Source organism: Musca domestica, unplaced genomic scaffold, assembly GCF_030504385.1.
Source record: "Musca domestica strain aabys unplaced genomic scaffold, Musca_domestica.polishedcontigs.V.1.1 11, whole genome shotgun sequence".
Classification (NCBI taxonomy): domain Eukaryota; kingdom Metazoa; phylum Arthropoda; class Insecta; order Diptera; family Muscidae; genus Musca; species Musca domestica.
Window position 1 is genome coordinate 2,245,366 of NW_026712133.1, and position 19,562 is coordinate 2,264,927.

General features: G+C 32.8%; 1 protein-coding gene across 4 annotated transcripts in view; it reads right to left on the reverse strand.

Moving 5' to 3' along the window:
• LOC101901484 (nipped-B protein) overlaps positions 1–19,562 on the reverse strand; it is a 436,426-nt gene that overhangs the window by 74,062 nt on the left and 342,802 nt on the right. The window lies entirely within an intron of this gene.

Genomic DNA, 19,562 nt, shown 5'->3' on the forward strand with positions numbered 1-19,562 from the left:
CGTTACACAGCAGCGAAATGTTTGATGAAGAGCATATGCAGAAACTACGATACGAATCCGCTTTTCGAATCAACCGGCAGCGACAAAATGAAAAACAACGTTTTGACCAACGACATAGTAATCCAACACGATATAATTAAGGAGATATGGTCTTAATTAAAAACGAATCTACAGCTACTGGACATTCCAGAAAGTTAGAGCCCCTATACAAAGGCCCTTTCATTATACCGCAAGTTCTATAAAACGGCCGATATGTTTTGGAAGATTTACCAGACGCTAACCGTAAACAACGTCAATATAAGTCAATCCATGCATCTAATAAAATAAAACGATGGTGTGTCCTGCCGCTGAGTGAAAATGAGAATAGTGAGGGCGAATCCAAAGAAGATTCAAGGACGATTGATCGACAGGTTGGCCGACTGTAAGAGTACAACGAAGAGAAGAAGACGATACTGATGAGCGGAAAATGGAGTCAGTTGTTGTACAAACGTCGTAGCGCACACGCGCATTCTATTTAATAATCTCTTTTGTTTTCACTACACATATTTATTTTACTTTATTTGTGTTACTTTAAAATGAAAGCTATAAGCGTTCATGTTTAATAAAATATAATTCCTGACAAAACGATTTCACATATTATCCTCTTTAATCTTTTAATGGTATGAATTTAGGTATGTTGGTATGTAGTCATAAGATATAAGTCAAGTTGGGCTGTCCTCTTTAAGCGCTCAATCGTGAGATAGACAAAACCAAACACCTTGCAGCATGACTTTCAAAATTATAGCCCATTTGACTGAAACAATTTTCTATACAGCAATACATATGAACCTACATACTTCCCCGCAATGATCATAGGCTTAATAAGTTGTAGTTTTTTTTACATTTACATATAAGTAGATAAAATTTAATTTTGTGCCAAAATCTGTCACACATTCCAAATTTCATTGAAATTTGATATGCATAGCGTGTTTGGAATATAATATTTGTATATAGGAACTATCAGGCATGTCACAGAAGTTTTACGAAATCGATTTATTTCACCTTATCCAAATCGTTACGATTTGCTTTTGCTTCTTCAGCACTCGAACGTTTTGACTAATCCGGAAAAAAAATCATTTCACATTTTTGAAATAAAAATATGGTAACTCCATGAAAAAAAAAATCGTAAACAAATTATTGACAATTAAAAAAGGAGTTTGAATTGTTTTTTATAATGTAAACACCAAAAGTAAAAATGCCAGGGGCTTCAATACTTGCTGTAAATGATGATGTAATGAATAAATCAGCGGTCTACTGAAAAAATTCGTCGCCGGACATTGAGGAACGCATCGGATCCTTTATCTCACTCAAATGCAGAGTAAGGATCCACCATTTTTAGTCCATTGTGTAAAATAATGTAAAGTTAAGAACGAGTCGTATTTGCTTTTTCCTGTTCTACAGCATATTTAAGAGTTTCAAGTTCAACTATTTTGAGTTTCATTTCGTTCCGTTCACGCATTCTCTTTTGCATTTCAATATTATGTAACTGCTCTTCCACATACTTTTTTCCAGGATGTTACAAAGTCTGTCCAACTTTTCAGTTTGTTTTTTCATTTCCTTACTGTTATCTTCTAGAATTTTACAAATTTTTTCCAAGTTTTGTAAATGAGAATTTTCCTCAACTAAGAGCGCATTTAGATCTTGCTTTGAGGGAGTTCTTGCCCGGGGTCTTTTTACTGCAGGCGTGGGTTTTGCTTTTGTTAGGCTGCCCGACACTTGTCTTATTGGTGTAGATGGCGGAGAACACGATAAGCTTTTATTTCTAAGTCGTTTTTGAATAGGTGTTCGCGAACGGTTTTCTTCCAATGTTGGTGTTCTTGGATCAATTGCCAATGTAGAAACATTTTTAAAAGCAGCTGGAATGCATGATCTTGGTCTATCTTTTTTATTTAAAATCGAAGTGGTCTGCTTTGAAGTTGAGGGTGAAAAATTAAGCTCTTCGTTTTCAGATTCACTTAAAACTAATTGACTTGATTTTCGAGTTCTTGGAATATGTGTAGATGATGACGAATCAAAGTTTTCTTTTTCAGAACAACTGAGGTCTAATTCATTTACAAAATCCCCAAAGCTTACTGCACCACCAACTCCATCGACACTTTTATACAATCCGCAAATTCTGATTAAACTGTTCTCGTGTTCACTGAAAACATATTAATTGATATCACCACCACCAGTTCCTCGCAAGTCCTTTTTATTATTTTTCATCATGGATTAGAAAAATTTTTTGTATAATAAATTCCAAAAACATGTTCATTCTAAGAGAATTTAGTTAATACAATATTTTCTGTTAAATGTATGTTTCTTCTGTTTATTTTTTACGTTAAAATCACTGAACATTTCAATTTCACCCCGCTTTTTGAAAGTGATATCAAAACGCAAAATTTTTGCGTTTTCCGTTTTTTAGAGAAGCTAAAACCGTTTTCGTTTTCACTCTTGAACGATTTTACATTCTGTGACATGCCTGTATATTCAAATATGAACTGATTTCAATAAAATTTTACAAATTTGTTTCCACATTTCATTGAAAATATGTGTAGCGTGTTTGGTGCAAATATGTAAAATCAACCAAAATATGAGAGCTATAACCAAACGTCAACCGATTATTATAATATTGGTTTCTAGCTCGTGTGGCGAAACATTATATGTATAGGTCCACGTTTTGGCATAGTCCCCATAGTACCTCCTGATATTCGGTATTTTGACGATTTTTGCCACATTTTTTCGCGGATTTGTCTAAAAATTGGTATTTGTAGGTCATAATGCATTCTAACTCGTATGGCGAAACATTGTATGCTTAGGTCCACATTTTGGTAAAGCCCCTACATAACGGTACTTCCCGATATTCGGTATTTTGATGATTTTTGCCATATTTTTTAACAGAAATTGGTATTTATAGTTCATAATGGGTTCTAGCTTGTGTGGTGAAACATTGTATGTATGGGTCCACATTTTGCTATAGCCTCCATATAACGGTACCTGCCGATATTCGATATTTTGAGTATTTGTAGTTCATAATGGGGTCTAGCCAGGTGGCAGAACATTGAATATTTAATTCCACGTTTCCCTATGGCGCACACACAACGATACCCAACAATATAGGGTATGTTGATAATCCTAGTCACATTTACGCACATAATTGTTTCAAATTTGGTATTTAATAGATGACAATCCTTGAAGTACAAAATTGTCCATAGAGTTTCCCGTTTTGGTATGGCCCTATATAACGGCCTCATTCACTTTATGGTTTTTTAATAAGTTTAACTGTATTATCCAAACAGTCTTACTGTTATATGAAGTTTAAAGTGAAACACGCTTGAATTCAGATGCTTTTATATAAATATGTTTCCTTTACCCTAAGGTGGATAATATTAAAAGTTCTGCCCGGCCGAACTTAATGTTTTTTTTTACTTTTTTACCGAATTTCCATATTTTTTATCAAAGTATAATTCAATGACGATTAAACAAATGTCCGGTTCCGTTTAATTTCGTTGATGTTTTTGCCCCAATTTCCGACTCAATGAGTCCCAGTTTGACATTTCGGAGTTTATTTCATATAGAAGTACATCCCAAATCTTAGTTCTCAACCAATATTCTCATGAGGATTACAAATGCAATAGAATACAAAATGCTCACTTGGGTGTATACTAATGTGGGGACTACTTAAATAAATGCCTACGTGGACTATTATCTGTAAGATGATTCTCTACTCCAGAATTGCCCAAATACAATTTTTAGCCAAATCAATTGATGAATGTGGTCAAAACCAAGATGGGCCCTACTCCGAATATTGAATATTGTTTGGGAAGAGGATTTCTACCTCCTTAGAAGCAAAGATCCCATCTAAAGGTCAGTAAATGAAAAAAGGGCCAAGACCCCGAAAATAGTTTAAATCATATGATGTTATACAAAACGTGATCAGTTTATGCAAGGATGGTTTCTTCCCAAATTACTAACATTTGCCGAAATTAGTATGAAAATAGGGTTAAAATCTAAATTATATTTGAAATCGGGTTGTACCCTTATCCGGGGTTTATGACACATATCATGACCTGCAGAAGTGATTTAAGGCACTGTGAAAGTTTAGGAAAAATTTTTGAAATTTTGAAAGAAATCCTTCTCTTATTCTATTTTGTCCCCTTTATATTTGGTATTTCACTGATTGCAGTCCCAATGAATTTTGCATTTTGAGTTCTCATTGGACGGATTATTGTCATGTGAAAGAAGTAGGTAGGTCCGCGTTTTGAAATGAGCCCCATAACGTTTTATCGGTTATTTTTGTTTGTTTAAATGTGTTCGCATCTTCCAGCTGAAACACGATGTAGATCCTGGAGTTGAAAGCTAAATGTCAATTTCAGACATGAAAGATCGTCATTTAACATCGTATTGCGTACTATTTTGATATTATTCATTCAGAATTCAAAACAAAAAAAATGTAGTTTTAAAATAAAAAAAATTTCACGCCAAAAAGATTTTTTCATTCATGCTTTTATTGGCATTTTTATACGCATTTTTGGACAAGATTCCATTTCGATTGTATGAATTGTGAAAATCCGTCAAAACGTTCTTGAGTTATAAGCATAGTATAGTTAGTTTTTTACGGCGAATGTTTAAAGGTCCTTACGAAGTTTGGTCCTTACTATTGTTTTGAAATTTGATTCCATTGAAAAGTGTTCTCATTTTTTTACCTGATTTTAGAATTTTTGCAATGCGATAGGCTCTTTTTTTTTTGATTTTTTAGCGATTTTTAAAAAGTAATTATCTTTTAGCTTTGTATTGACCACGTTAGATTATTTTGACATCGTCTAATCAGGTCCGCCACCCCATAATTGTCGTCGCTTTATACTTCCCAAAAAGACTACACATCATATTAGAATTTAAAAAAAACACTACTAATGTGCATTCGAAAATAGTAAGTCAAAATGGAAAAAAATCATGCAAAATAAAACATTACATTTCAAAAGTCAAAGTCTCAGAAATCTCTCATTTTTACGCGATTTGTTTGCAACCTTTTTTATTTTATTATTTAAAAAAATAATAATAATTATGTAAATTTAATCGTATGTTTTTTTTTTTATTAAAATAACGTTTTTATTAGTTGAAAGTGTTTTAAGAGTGTTATAAAGTTATAAGTTCCCATAAAAATACAATTTCACTTGCAAAATCTCAAGTGTTTTAAAACTGAAAAAATGTTCGTCTTTCATTTTCTAAAGAAGCTAAATACGGTTCCAATCCATTAGAATTTTCTCAAAATTGTATTAACTGAGGAAAAATCGATAATTCTTAAACGTAACAATCCTACCTAACAAACAAACAGTTGTCGAGAAATAACTATTAGCAAAAATTTCGTAATTTTTTAAATGGGGGAAATTGTCGTTTTTGTGGGCGACACTTTCAACTGTTTCGAGCAACCTTTTGGTTTCCTTACTTACTTTCAATATGTTTGCTATCGAATCCTATTTAGATATTAAAAGTCGATGATGAAAAAATCTTTTCATCTTTCCTCCCTCTACCTGTGGTATGAGCAACCCGATCCGCCGGGCCAAGAAATAGAGAAGAATGGAGATGGGTAGCAAAGGTCATCTTATAATTGGATGTGAATAAGGTAGAATTTAACTAACTCTGGCAACCGTGATGGTGTGGTGCACTCATTGACATTCTTTATAGTGGTTGAGTTTTCTAACCTAATCATGGACTAAATAATAATGTAACGATAATATTCGATTCCGCAGATGTTTCAAAATTGAGGCCTCAATTTGCAAAACTGTTATGGCGCCATTTGATCGAAGTTCTTTAGAACAGTATGATTGCGTTGATTTCTTTTTAGTTCTCTTACGTTCGCTGTTTGTACATTCTCCAAGAGAGTTAAAACAATGAATTGAGAGTATTTTAATAAATATCGAAAAGTGAATCAAATACACATGAGGGTTATAAAGAGTATCGACCAAGAAGACACTGAAGAAAAAGGTTATTATTTTTAAATTAGAAAAACCAAGTATTGCTCAATATTAATAATTTAGCAACATTCTGATGACGCCTTCTGGGACAAAAATAATGTTTCTTCTTTTTATTTAAAAGTACACAGAATTTCAAATTAGTGTAACTTGTATTCGAAACAGTGGAGTTTTGAAGATATGCATAGCGTGTTTGGAATATAATATTTGTATATAGGAACTATATTCAAATATGAACTGATTTCAATAAAATTTTACAAATTAGTTTCCACATTTCATTGAAAATATGTGTAGCGTGTTTGGTGCAAATATGTAAAATCAACCAAAATATGAGAGCTATAACCAAACGTCAACCGATTATTATAATATTGGTTTCTAGCTCGTGTGGCGAAACATTATATGTATAGGTCCACGTTTTGGCATAGTCCCCATAGTACCTCCTGATATTCGGTATTTTGACGATTTTTGCCACATTTTTTCGCGGATTTGTCTAAAAATTGGTATTTGTAGGTCATAATGCATTCTAACTCGTATGGCGAAACATTGTATGCTTAGGTCCACATTTTGGTAAAGCCCCTACATAACGGTACTTCCCGATATTCGGTATTTTGATGATTTTTGCCATATTTTTTAACAGAAATTGGTATTTATAGTTCATAATGGGTTCTAGCTTGTGTGGTGAAACATTGTATGTATGGGTCCACATTTTGCTATAGCCTCCATATAACGGTACCTGCCGATATTCGATATTTTGAGTATTTGTAGTTCATAATGGGGTCTAGCCAGGTGGCAGAACATTGAATATTTAATTCCACGTTTCCCTATGGCGCACACACAACGATACCCAACAATATAGGGTATGTTGATAATCCTAGTCACATTTACGCACATAATTGTTTCAAATTTGGTATTTAATAGATGACAATCCTTGAAGTACAAAATTGTCCATAGAGTTTCCCGTTTTGGTATGGCCCTATATAACGGCCTCATTCACTTTATGGTTTTTTGATAAGTTTAACTGTATTATCCAAACAGTCTTACTGTTATATGAAGTTTAAAGTGAAACACGCTTGAATTCAGATGCTTTTATATAAATATGTTTCCTTTACCCTAAGGTGGATAATATTAAAAGTTCTGCCCGGCCGAACTTAATGTTTTTTTTTTACTTTTTTACCGAATTTCCATATTTTTTATCAAAGTATAATTCAATGACGATTAAACAAATGTCCGGTTCCGTTTAATTTCGTTGATGTTTTTGCCCCAATTTCCGACTCAATGAGTCCCAGTTTGACATTTCGGAGTTTATTTCATATAGAAGTACATCCCAAATCTTAGTTCTCAACCAATATTCTCATGAGGATTACAAATGCAATAGAATACAAAATGCTCACTTGGGTGTATACTAATGTGGGGACTACTTAAATAAATGCCTACGTGGACTATTATCTGTAAGATGATTCTCTACTCCAGAATTGCCCAAATACAATTTTTAGCCAAATCAATTGATGAATGTGGTCAAAACCAAGATGGGCCCTACTCCGAATATTGAATATTGTTTGGGAAGAGGATTTCTACCTCCTTAGAAGCAAAGATCCCATCTAAAGGTCAGTAAATGAAAAAAGGGCCAAGACCCCGAAAATAGTTTAAATCATATGATGTTATACAAAACGTGATCAGTTTATGCAAGGATGGTTTCTTCCCAAATTACTAACATTTGCCGAAATTAGTATGAAAATAGGGTTAAAATCTAAATTATATTTGAAATCGGGTTGTACCCTTATCCGGGGTTTATGACACATATCATGACCTGCAGAAGTGATTTAAGGCACTGTGAAAGTTTAGGAAAAATTTTTGAAATTTTGAAAGAAATCCTTCTCTTATTCTATTTTGTCCCCTTTATATTTGGTATTTCACTGATTGCAGTCCCAATGAATTTTGCATTTTGAGTTCTCATTGGACGGATTATTGTCATGTGAAAGAAGTAGGTAGGTCCGCGTTTTGAAATGAGCCCCATAACGTTTTATCGGTTATTTTTGTTTGTTTAAATGTGTTCGCATCTTCCAGCTGAAACACGATGTAGATCCTGGAGTTGAAAGCTAAATGTCAATTTCAGACATGAAAGATCGTCATTTAACATCGTATTGCGTACTATTTTGATATTATTCATTCAGAATTCAAAACAAAAAAAAATGTAGTTTTAAAATAAAAAAAATTTCACGCCAAAAAGATTTTTTCATTCATGCTTTTATTGGCATTTTTATACGCATTTTTGGACAAGATTCCATTTCGATTGTATGAATTGTGAAAATCCGTCAAAACGTTCTTGAGTTATAAGCATAGTATAGTTAGTTTTTTACGGCGAATGTTTAAAGGTCCTTACGAAGTTTGGTCCTTACTATTGTTTTGAAATTTGATTCCATTGAAAAGTGTTCTCATTTTTTTACCCGATTTTAGAATTTTTGCAATGCGATAGGCTCTTTTTTTTGATTTTTTAGCGATTTTTAAAAAGTAATTATCTTTTAGCTTTGTATTGACCACGTTAGATTATTTTGACATCGTCTAATCAGGTCCGCCACCCCATAATTGTCGTCGCTTTATACTTCCCAAAAAGACTACACATCATATTAGAATTTAAAAAAAAACACTACTAATGTGCATTCGAAAATAGTAAGTCAAAATGGAAAAAAATCATGCAAAATAAAACATTACATTTCAAAAGTCAAAGTCTCAGAAATCTCTCATTTTTACGCGATTTGTTTGCAACCTTTTTTATTTTATTATTTAAAAAAATAATAATAATTATGTAAATTTAATCGTATGTTTTTTTTTTATTAAAATAACGTTTTTATTAGTTGAAAGTGTTTTAAGAGTGTTATAAAGTTATAAGTTCCCATAAAAATACAATTTCACTTGCAAAATCTCAAGTGTTTTAAAACTGAAAAAATGTTCGTCTTTCATTTTCTAAAGAAGCTAAATACGGAATTTAAAACATTTTCGTTCGGAATGACTTGACTGTGACTTGTCTGATAGACGGAAAGAAGACAATCTCAGGCATCTTTTTGTGAATACAAAATGTTGTCCAACATTGTTCCATTAAAAGTTCCAGTCCATTAGAATTTTCTCAAAATTGTATTAACTGAGGAAAAATCGATAATTCTTAAACGTAACAATCCTACCTAACAAACAAACAGTTGTCGAGAAATAACTATTAGCAAAAATTTCGTAATTTTTTAAATGGGGGAAATTGTCGTTTTTGTGGGCGACACTTTCAACTGTTTCGAGCAACCTTTTGGTTTCCTTACTTACTTTCAATATGTTTGCTATCGAATCCTATTTAGATATTAAAAGTCGATGATGAAAAAATCTTTTCATCTTTCCTCCCTCTACCTGTGGTATGAGCAACCCGATCCGCCGGGCCAAGAAATAGAGAAGAATGGAGATGGGTAGCAAAGGTCATCTTATAATTGGATGTGAATAAGGTAGAATTTAACTAACTCTGGCAACCGTGATGGTGTGGTGCACTCATTGACATTCTTTATAGTGGTTGAGTTTTCTAACCTAATCATGGACTAAATAATAATGTAACGATAATATTCGATTCCGCAGATGTTTCAAAATTGAGGCCTCAATTTGCAAAACTGTTATGGCGCCATTTGATCGAAGTTCTTTAGAACAGTATGATTGCGTTGATTTCTTTTTAGTTCTCTTACGTTCGCTGTTTGTACATTCTCCAAGAGAGTTAAAACAATGAATTGAGAGTATTTTAATAAATATCGAAAAGTGAATCAAATACACATGAGGGTTATAAAGAGTATCGACCAAGAAGACACTGAAGAAAAAGGTTATTATTTTTAAATTAGAAAAACCAAGTATTGCTCAATATTAATAATTTAGCAACATTCTGATGACGCCTTCTGGGACAAAAATAATGTTTCTTCTTTTTATTTAAAAGTACACAGAATTTCAAATTAGTGTAACTTGTATTCGAAACAGTGGAGTTTTGAAGATATGCATAGCGTGTTTGGAATATAATATTTGTATATAGGAACTATATTCAAATATGAACTGATTTCAATAAAATTTTACAAATTTGTTTCCACATTTCATTGAAATTAGATATGTGTAGCGTGTTTGGTGCAAATATGTAAAATCAACCAAAATATGAGAGCTATAACCAAACGTCAACCGATTATTATAATATTGGTTTCTAGCTCGTGTGGCGAAACATTATATGTATAGGTCCACGTTTTGGCAAAGCCCCCATAGTACCTCCTGATATTCGGTATTTTGACGATTTTTGCCACATTTTTTCGCGGATTTGTCTAAAAATTGGTATTTGTAGGTCATAATGCATTCTAACTCATATGGCGAAACAACATTGTTTCAAATTTGGTATTTAATAGATGACAATCCTTGAAGTACAAAATTGTCCATAGAGCTTCCCGTTTTGGTATGGCCCTATATAACGGCCTCATTCACGTTATGGTTTTTTGATAAGTTTAACTGTATTATCCAAACAGTCTTACTGGTATATGAAGTTTAAAGTGAAACACGCTTGAATTCAGATGCTTTTATATAAAAATGTTTACTTTACCCTAAGGTGGATGATATTAAAAGTTCTGCCCGGCCGAACCAATATTCTCATGAGGATTACAAATGCAATAGAATACAAAATGCCTACTTGTGTGTATACTAATGTGGGGACTATACTTAAATAAATGCCTACATGGACTATTATCTGTAAGATGATTCTCTACTCCAGAATTGCCCAAATACAATTTTTAGCCAAATCAATTGATGAATGTGGTCAAAACCAAGATGGGCCCTACTCCGAATATTGAATATTGTTTGGGAAGAGGATTTCTACCTCCTTAGAAGCAAAGATCCCATCTAAAGGTCAGTAAATGAAAAAAGGGCCAAGACCCCGAAAATAGTTTAAATCATATGATGTTATACAAAACGTAATCAGTTTATGCAAGGATGGTTTCTTCCCAAATTACTAACATTTGCCGAAATTAGTATGAAAATAGGGTTAAAATCTAAATTATATTTGAAATCGGGTTGTACCCTTATCCGGGGTTTATGACACATATTGCATTTTGAGTTCTCATTGGACGGATTATTGTCATGTGAAAGAAGTAGGTAGGTCCACGTTTTGAAATGAGCCCCATAACGTTTTATCGGTTATTTTTGTTTGTTTAAATGTGTTCGCATCTTCCAGCTGAAACACGATGTAGATCCTGGAGTTGAAAGCTAAATGTCAATTTCAGACATGAAAGATCGTCATTTAACATCGTATTGCGTACTATTTTGATATTATTCATTCAGAATTCAAAACAATAAAAAATGTAGTTTTAAAATTTAAAAAATTTCACGCCAAAAAGATTTTTTCATTCATGCTTTTATTGGCATTTTTATACGCATTTTTGGACAAGATTCCATTTCGATTGTATGAATTGTGAAAATCCGTCAAAACGTTCTTGAGTTATAAGCATAGTATAGTTAGTTTTTTACGGCGAATGTTTAAAGGTCCTTACGAAGTTTGGTCCTTACTATTGTTTTGAAATTTGATTCCATTGAAAAGTGTTCTCATTTTTTTCCCGATTTTAGAATTTTTGCAATGCGATAGGCTCTTTTTTTTGATTTTTTAGCGATTTTTAAAAAGTAATTATCTTTTAGCTTTGTATTGACCACGTTAGATTATTTTGACATCGTCTAATCAGGTCCGCCACCTCATAATTGTCGTCGCTTTATACTTCCCAAAAAGACTACACATCATATTAGAATTTAAAAAAAACACTACTAATGTGCATTCGAAAATAGTAAGTCAAAATGGAAAAAAATCATGCAAAATAAAACATTACATTTCAAAAGTCAAAGTCTCAGAAATCTCTCATTTTTTCGCGATTTGTTTGCAACCTTTTTTATTTTATTATTTAAAAAAATAATAATAATTATGTAAATTTAATCGTATGTTTTTTTTTATTAAAATAACGTTTTTATTAGTTGAAAGTGTTTTAAGAGTGTTATAAAGTTATAAGTTCCCATAAAAATACAATTTCACTTGCAAAATCTCAAGTGATTTGAAACCGAAAAAAATGTTCGTCTTTCATTTTCTAAAGAAGCTAAATACCGAATTTAAAACATTTTCGTTCGGAATGACTTGACTGTGACTTGTCTGATAGACGGAAAGAAGACAATCTCAGGCATCTTTTTGTGAATACAAAATGTTGTCCCACATTGTTCCATTAAAAGTTCCAGTCCATTAGAATTTTCTCAAAATTGTATTAACTGAGGAAAAATCGATAATTCTTAAACGTAACAATCCTACCTACCAAACAAACAGTTGTCGAGAAATAACTAATAGCAAAAATTTCGTAATTGTTTAAATGGGGAAATTGTCGTTTTTGTGGGCATGCCACGCCGACACTTTCAACTGTTTCGAGCAACCTTTTGGTTTCCTTACTTACTTTCAATATGTTTGCTATCGAATCCTATTTAGATATTAAAAGTCGATGATGAAAAAATCTTTTCATGTTTCCTCCCTCTACCTGTGGTATGAGCAACCCGATCCGCCGGGCCAATATATATATATATATATATATATATATATATATATATCAAATGGCGCCATAACAGCTTTGCAAATTGAGGCCGCAATCAGCCTACTCAATTTTGAAACATCTGCGGAATCGAATATTATCGTTACATTATTACATTATTATTTATATATATATATATATATATATATATATATGTATATATATATATATATATATATATATATATATATATATATATATATATATATATATATATATATATATATATATATATATATATATATATATATATATATATATAAGAGTTAACTTAACACATAGAGGTTTAATAAGTACAAAAATGCCAACTGCATTGCCAGACTCTGAGCTGGCAGTTGGATGCAAAATGCTGTTGTTGCAGTTTGGTGGGCATTATGAAAACGAAAAACTAACAACCACTCTGCGATCGCAAGTCATCTAGACAAGAGCCAGCTATCGCTGCTCACTATTAAAACTAAAATAATACTTTACTAGTAATTTGACAAAATTAACAAATAGGAGCCAGCCATCGCTGCTCACTACTGAATAAATAAAAATAAAATAAACACAAAATTTTATTATTTAACTGGCGCCCAACTCCCACTAAACCGCCCGGTTAAGAATCCACATCAACGTTTTTAACAAAATCATTATCAACACCAACAACGAAGTAAACATCGTCATAGTTGACACCAATATTACCTACGGAAACGCCCGGTTAGGAAAAGTTGAATGGATATAAGTTTCTGATTTTTTAACAACCACATCATCATCAATGCTAAGAACAACAACAAAGAAGCAAACATCGTCATCGTTAAGCAACTCTACCCACAAAACCGACCAACGGCCCACTACACTTCCCTCAAGCGGATATGAACAATCAACAAATTAATTAGCAATTAACTTATTAATTAAGTACTAAAACTAAATATTAACATGTAAGTAGAGTGTTTATTGAAAAAGTGAAAAAAAATTAAGTGAATTTCAGGCTCATGTTTTTTTTTTTTCTGCAAGAGGTTTTCTTCGTGTTTTCGACTTTTTTATTTTAAAAGAAAAATAAGTGTTTGTTAAACTTAAGGCCTTTGTTCTTGTTTTTATCCGATATTTCGATTTTCTTTTGTGCGAAAATATTATATGAGTGATAGAGATTTAGAAGATTTATTAAATAAATTCCAAAGACTTCAAAGTAACGATTGTTTGCAACACCAACTAGAGACTAAAATGGCACTGACTCCGGAACAGTTGAAAACGATTGTAGAAGCCGTAGTTGCAAGCGCACTCGCTGTTCAAGAGCTAAATTTTAGTAGGAAACTTGAAGAGGTTAAGCAAGAATTGAGGAATATTCAGATAACTACAAAGATGCTGAAATAAGATTGAGCGTCTCGTGTAGTGAAACTTTGGACATTATAAAGTCCCTGCCAGAATTCGATGGCAAAAATGAGACTTACGTCTCGTGGAGAAAAGCGGCACACATCGCTTACAATGTTTATGAGAGATACGAAGGAAGTTCTAAACATTACCAAGCTTTAGGTATATTTTCGTCCTTCGATATCCCTCTCAATTTCAAAACCATAATAAATAGATTAGATTTTACATACGCAGATTTACCTTATAGAACAGAACCCGTTTACCTTATAGAACAGGAAATGTCACCTTTACGACGGGGAAATATGACTCTTCTGCAGTACTATGATGAGGTTGAGAAAAAACTGACTCTGCTCATCAATAAAACTGTAATGAAGTATGACAGCAAAGTCGCCGCGTCCCTGAACGAAAAATACAGAGCAGATGCACTGCGAGTATTCATTTCAGGGACAAAAAACTCTTTAAGCGATGTTCTTTTTTCCGCTAGATCATCTGATCTTCCTTCAGCTTTGGCATTAGCGCAAGAAGTTGAAGCTAATCATGAGCGCTACACGTTTGCAACTAACTTTGCACGAAGCATCGAGCAAAGACAGAAAATTTCCGAACAAAGACAACACAGCAAGGAGTGTAACCCAACATTGGACACTAACTTCAAAACAGAAGTAAAAAATCCCCATTTTGTTAAAAGACAAGGGCAACATGTCCAACAAGAACCAATGGAAATAGACAGCTCATCAAGATTTAGGAAATCTACTCAATACCGACAATACAGTCCGCCTTATGGACAACCGCAAAATAGTCAGGTGCATGTTCAAAGGCAGAACACACAAAATAAAAAAACCAAGCAATGGCAGTGCTAGGTACACCGGACCAAAACTACAAAGAATTAACCAATTAGTCTCAGACAACACCGCGCCTGACCAAGAGGAATTCGAATATCAAGAGTTTGCTGAGAAGCAAGTCCAAGAAGTAGATGATGAGCTTTTAGAATTCGACGAACTCAATTTTTTAGGTATAACTCCCTGTTACCGTTACAGACGGAAATGCCTTAATTTGGGAGGATTTCGATTACCTTAAACACTCAACTAACTTATCTATGTACTCAGCGATTAAATAAGACAAGACAAAATATAGTTTTCGAAGTAGGAGAAAAAGTTCTGGTTAAATGAAATCGAAGATTAGAAAATAAAATGTCAAATTTGTACACAGAGGAAACTGTCGAAGCTGGCTTGGGGACCACAATCCTAAGGGAGGGTGGTCCATAAAGACAATTTAAGGTAACCAAAATAAAGTTTTTATGTCTTTTTTTATTACTAGGATTTGGACAACGCTACTTCTCGCAGTATCGATATCGGCAAAAATTACCGACTACACTTATTCAAACTACATACCAATAACAGGCGGAAATGCCTTAATTTGGGAGGATTTCGGTTACCTTAAACACTCAACTAACTTTTCTATGTACTCAGCGATTATAAAAGAAACAGAAGACATGAGAATTCATTTTCCTAGGTCACATATGAAACAGATACTGGACTCTGACATACGACACATGAAGACTCTCTTAGAAACGGTAAATATTCATCGCAGGCATGCTAGAAGCCTAAATTTTCTAGGGACCGCGCCAAAGGTTGTAGCCGCACTCCAGATTATGACGACTTTCAAAATATAAAATTTACCCAAAAAGAGCTCATTGAGTCAGAGCATAGGCAATGACAATAAATACAAGGACGCAGGAAAAAATAAACGAATTAACAGACTCTGTAAATAATTTAGTAAGGAACACAAAACCGGAACACATGAACGCAGAAAATCTATATGAATCTTGGATTTCCCGAAATAGAATCATTATTGATTAGCTTGAAACCCTGATGTTATCAGTTACTCTTACAAAAATCGGAATAATTAATCCGGCAATCCTAGAATCTAATGATTTGGAGAAAATTGTAAATGAACACTTTACCAATATTACGGTTACTGACCTTATGGAAGTATCCCAAATTAAAGTTCTATTAAATAATGATTTTTTATATTTTATAATTAAATACCCTAATGTTAAGTTATTTTGTAAGAAGATGATCATACATCCAGTTCAGCACAACAATACTATCCTTAATTTTGCTAATAATAACAACATAGCTGAATGTGGCGACCAGATTATACCTATCATAAATTGCAGAGGTACACTTACAACAACATTTTGTAAAAAACTACAAAACACGAAAACTTGCGCTCAACAACTCCACTCAGGGGTTATCGCACATTGTACCACACGTCCCAGCCATCTCGAATCGTAATCGATTATTGATGACGGCATCATCATCATTAACGACAGAAGGGTTACCATCAATGGCCAACTACTAATCGGGACTTTCCTCATGTAAACCACTATTTTGAAGACCTTGAGGAAAACTATTTCAATCAAAGGATAGAACTGCTAGAAAAGCGTTGGACTAAGTGGATTGAAATTTCAGGAGATTATATTGAAAAATAAAAATATTTTTGAAAAACTAACAATTCTATTTCATTGATAGGCTAAGAAGTTTCCGAACCGCACTTGTATATTTAACAACTTTATCCTTCTGATTGTTTTTATTGTTTCACTTTCTTGATATTAGGCATGTCAAGTGGTTTCAATTCCGTATTTAGCTTTCTCTTAATTTAAGCCATTGTTAAAACACTCTTGTGCGCTGGTGCATTGTCTTAATGTAAAAATTATTTTTTGGTGTTGCAAGGCAGGACATTTTTCTCGAATTTGTACATTTAATTGATCCAAAAAGGTTGAAATAGTCTATCAATAAAATACCTTCGAAGTCCCAAAAAAACAAGCATTTCTAATTTATCCGTTTATATATATATATATATATATATATATATATATATATATATATATATATATATATATATATATTGTATATATATATATATATATATGTATATATAAGTATATATATATATATATATATATATATATATATATATATATATATATATATATATATATATATATATATATATATAAATATATATATATACAATATATATATATGTATATATACGATCAAAAATATTTTTATTTTTCAATATAATCTCCTGAAATTTCAATCCACTTAGTCCAACGCTTTTCTAGCAGTTCTATCCTTTGATTGAAATAGTTTTCCTCAAGGTCTTCAAAATAGTGGTTTACAACAGTAATTGCATCTTAATTTGAGGTATATCGCTTGCAGCAAGAAATTTTTTTAGATTAGGGAACAAGTAAATGTCACTGGGAGCTAAATCAGGAGAATAAGGTGGGTGGTCAAGCAACTCGTACTTTAATTCGTTGATTTAAGCCATTGTTAAAACACTCTTGTGTTGCAAGGCAAGACTTTTTTCTCGAATTTGTACATTTATTTGATCCAAAAGGTTGCAATAGTACTCTGAACTTATTGTTTTACCCTTTTGCAGATAGTCAATCAATAAAAAACCTTTGAAGTCCCTTTGTCATGACCTTACCAGCCGATTGAATTGTTTTTACATTCATTGGGACACTTCTTCCAGCTTCAGTTCACTGTTTGGATTGTTCTTTTGCCTCTGGAGTATAGTGGTGGATCCATGTCTCTTAAACAGTTATGAAACGACGCATAAAACCCATTTTATTTCGCTTAAAACAATCCAAACAAGAGAAATAAGAAATGTTCATTCTTATGTGTTTTTTATCGACTGTTAACAAATCCGGCACCCATCTTGCAGAAAGCTTTTTCATCTGTAGCTCTTCATGTAAAATTAAATGGACTTGAGATTCCCATGATATTAGCAATATCTTATCCCGATAAAGCTAGCATTTCTAATTTATCCGTTATATCTATATATATAAATCAATTGTTATTCGTTGGTAATGGAATCAGTTGAGAACGGTTGAACTGATATGAATAAGTTTTTGTACAAACATTCTTCTTACCCCGAGTTAGGTTTTTAAAGAAAAAAATATTGACCACGCATACTTTTACGCCCATTATTTCGATTTATCTTAAATCTTTATTTTTGCCAAATAATGAAGATATCGTTTTAAAAATTATTAAACGACATACTGTAGACTTTCCCTCCAATCCTAAGTATTTATTTGGGGGCTGAGGAACTGACCACGCCTACTTTTTAATCTATATATGAACCAAATATTGTTCGTTGGTATTTGAATCAGTTGAGACCGGCTGGAACTATTTGGATATATATTTTTTTTTTAAATGTTCGTCCTACTCCAATGTAATGCAAAGAAAATGTGACCACGCCCAATTTTGCTCCCATTTTTGCATTTATCTAAAATCCAAATATTTGCCAAAATCATGAATATGATATCTATTCCACGACGTAATCTTGACTAGTCCATTTTATATAGGTTAACCATACACAAAGAGCCGCAAATATTTTGCACTATAATCCGCAAAAATTTTAAATTTGATACAGTCCTAGGGGTTACATGAGGAATCATTTGTACAAAATATGTATCAGGTTGGTCTGATTGGTGATATAGCCCCCCTCAAATGATATAGCCCCTTTCAAAATCCTGAAATGTTGGTAATTTGAGATTTTAAAAAGAAAAACAAATTCTTTCAAATAATTATAAGTATAGGACCATGCTTCATTATAACTCTTATTTGAAGGTATTACCGGGGTCTTAGTCACATTTTTTCATTGATTTTGTCCTTAGTTGGCACCTATCTTCTGGTAGAAGACCTCTTCGCGGAAATTTTTCAATGTCAATGTTTTGGAGTAGGGCTCATATAAAAATACCTCCTGATTTTACCTATTTCGATGGTTTTGATTATATTTTCCAATCGATTTGACTTAAAATGTGTGTTTAAGCTACTTTAGGGGTAGAGAACCATCTTTAATATAATATATATGCTATATTATTTAGGTTCTTAACTCTCAAACTAAAACCTCTTATTGAAAAAAAAGATCAGGTTTTTTGAAAGGCGTATTTATTTCTATTTAATCGAGTCATCATTTATACTAAAAATTGTGCCACTTATGTGAGCCAGATTTGTGAATTATTATGCTTTAAAAACTATGCATTAAAGATTAAAACTACGGGCCGGCAACGCGGACTGGGCCAGGTAGTATATATATATAAAACAACCCACCAATAAATGCAACTTAGATTGCGTGCGACTAAAAAGGACTTAAATCCGTCGTATCGTATGACAATATAAATGCGGAATCACAACTTCAGGAGCTCAACAATTGCTACAATCAATTAGAGGAAGTGAATTAAAGGAGTATGGGGACTGCAAAGTAACTCTCTTTTACTGGGGATATGATGGTTCATCTGGACAAAACCAATACAAACAATTTCTACGAGAAAATGTCTCAGACACGGATAAGTTCATGGTTGTTGTTGTAACAGTGGTAATGTACTCTGTTGTTTAAAGACTCATTAATCCGGTTCTTCTCCGATGTCCAGGTTTAGGAATTCTGTTACATTTATGGGCTCTAGCCAGAGATTCTCTAGACGGAGTTGGGTAGGTTTATCTAGATAATTGAACATATGCGGTGTATTGTGCGGGCCTGTATCGCAAGCTGGGCAAGCGGTTCGCACATCTTCGTTAATTCATGTCCAATATGAATTTAGATGTCTGCACCATCC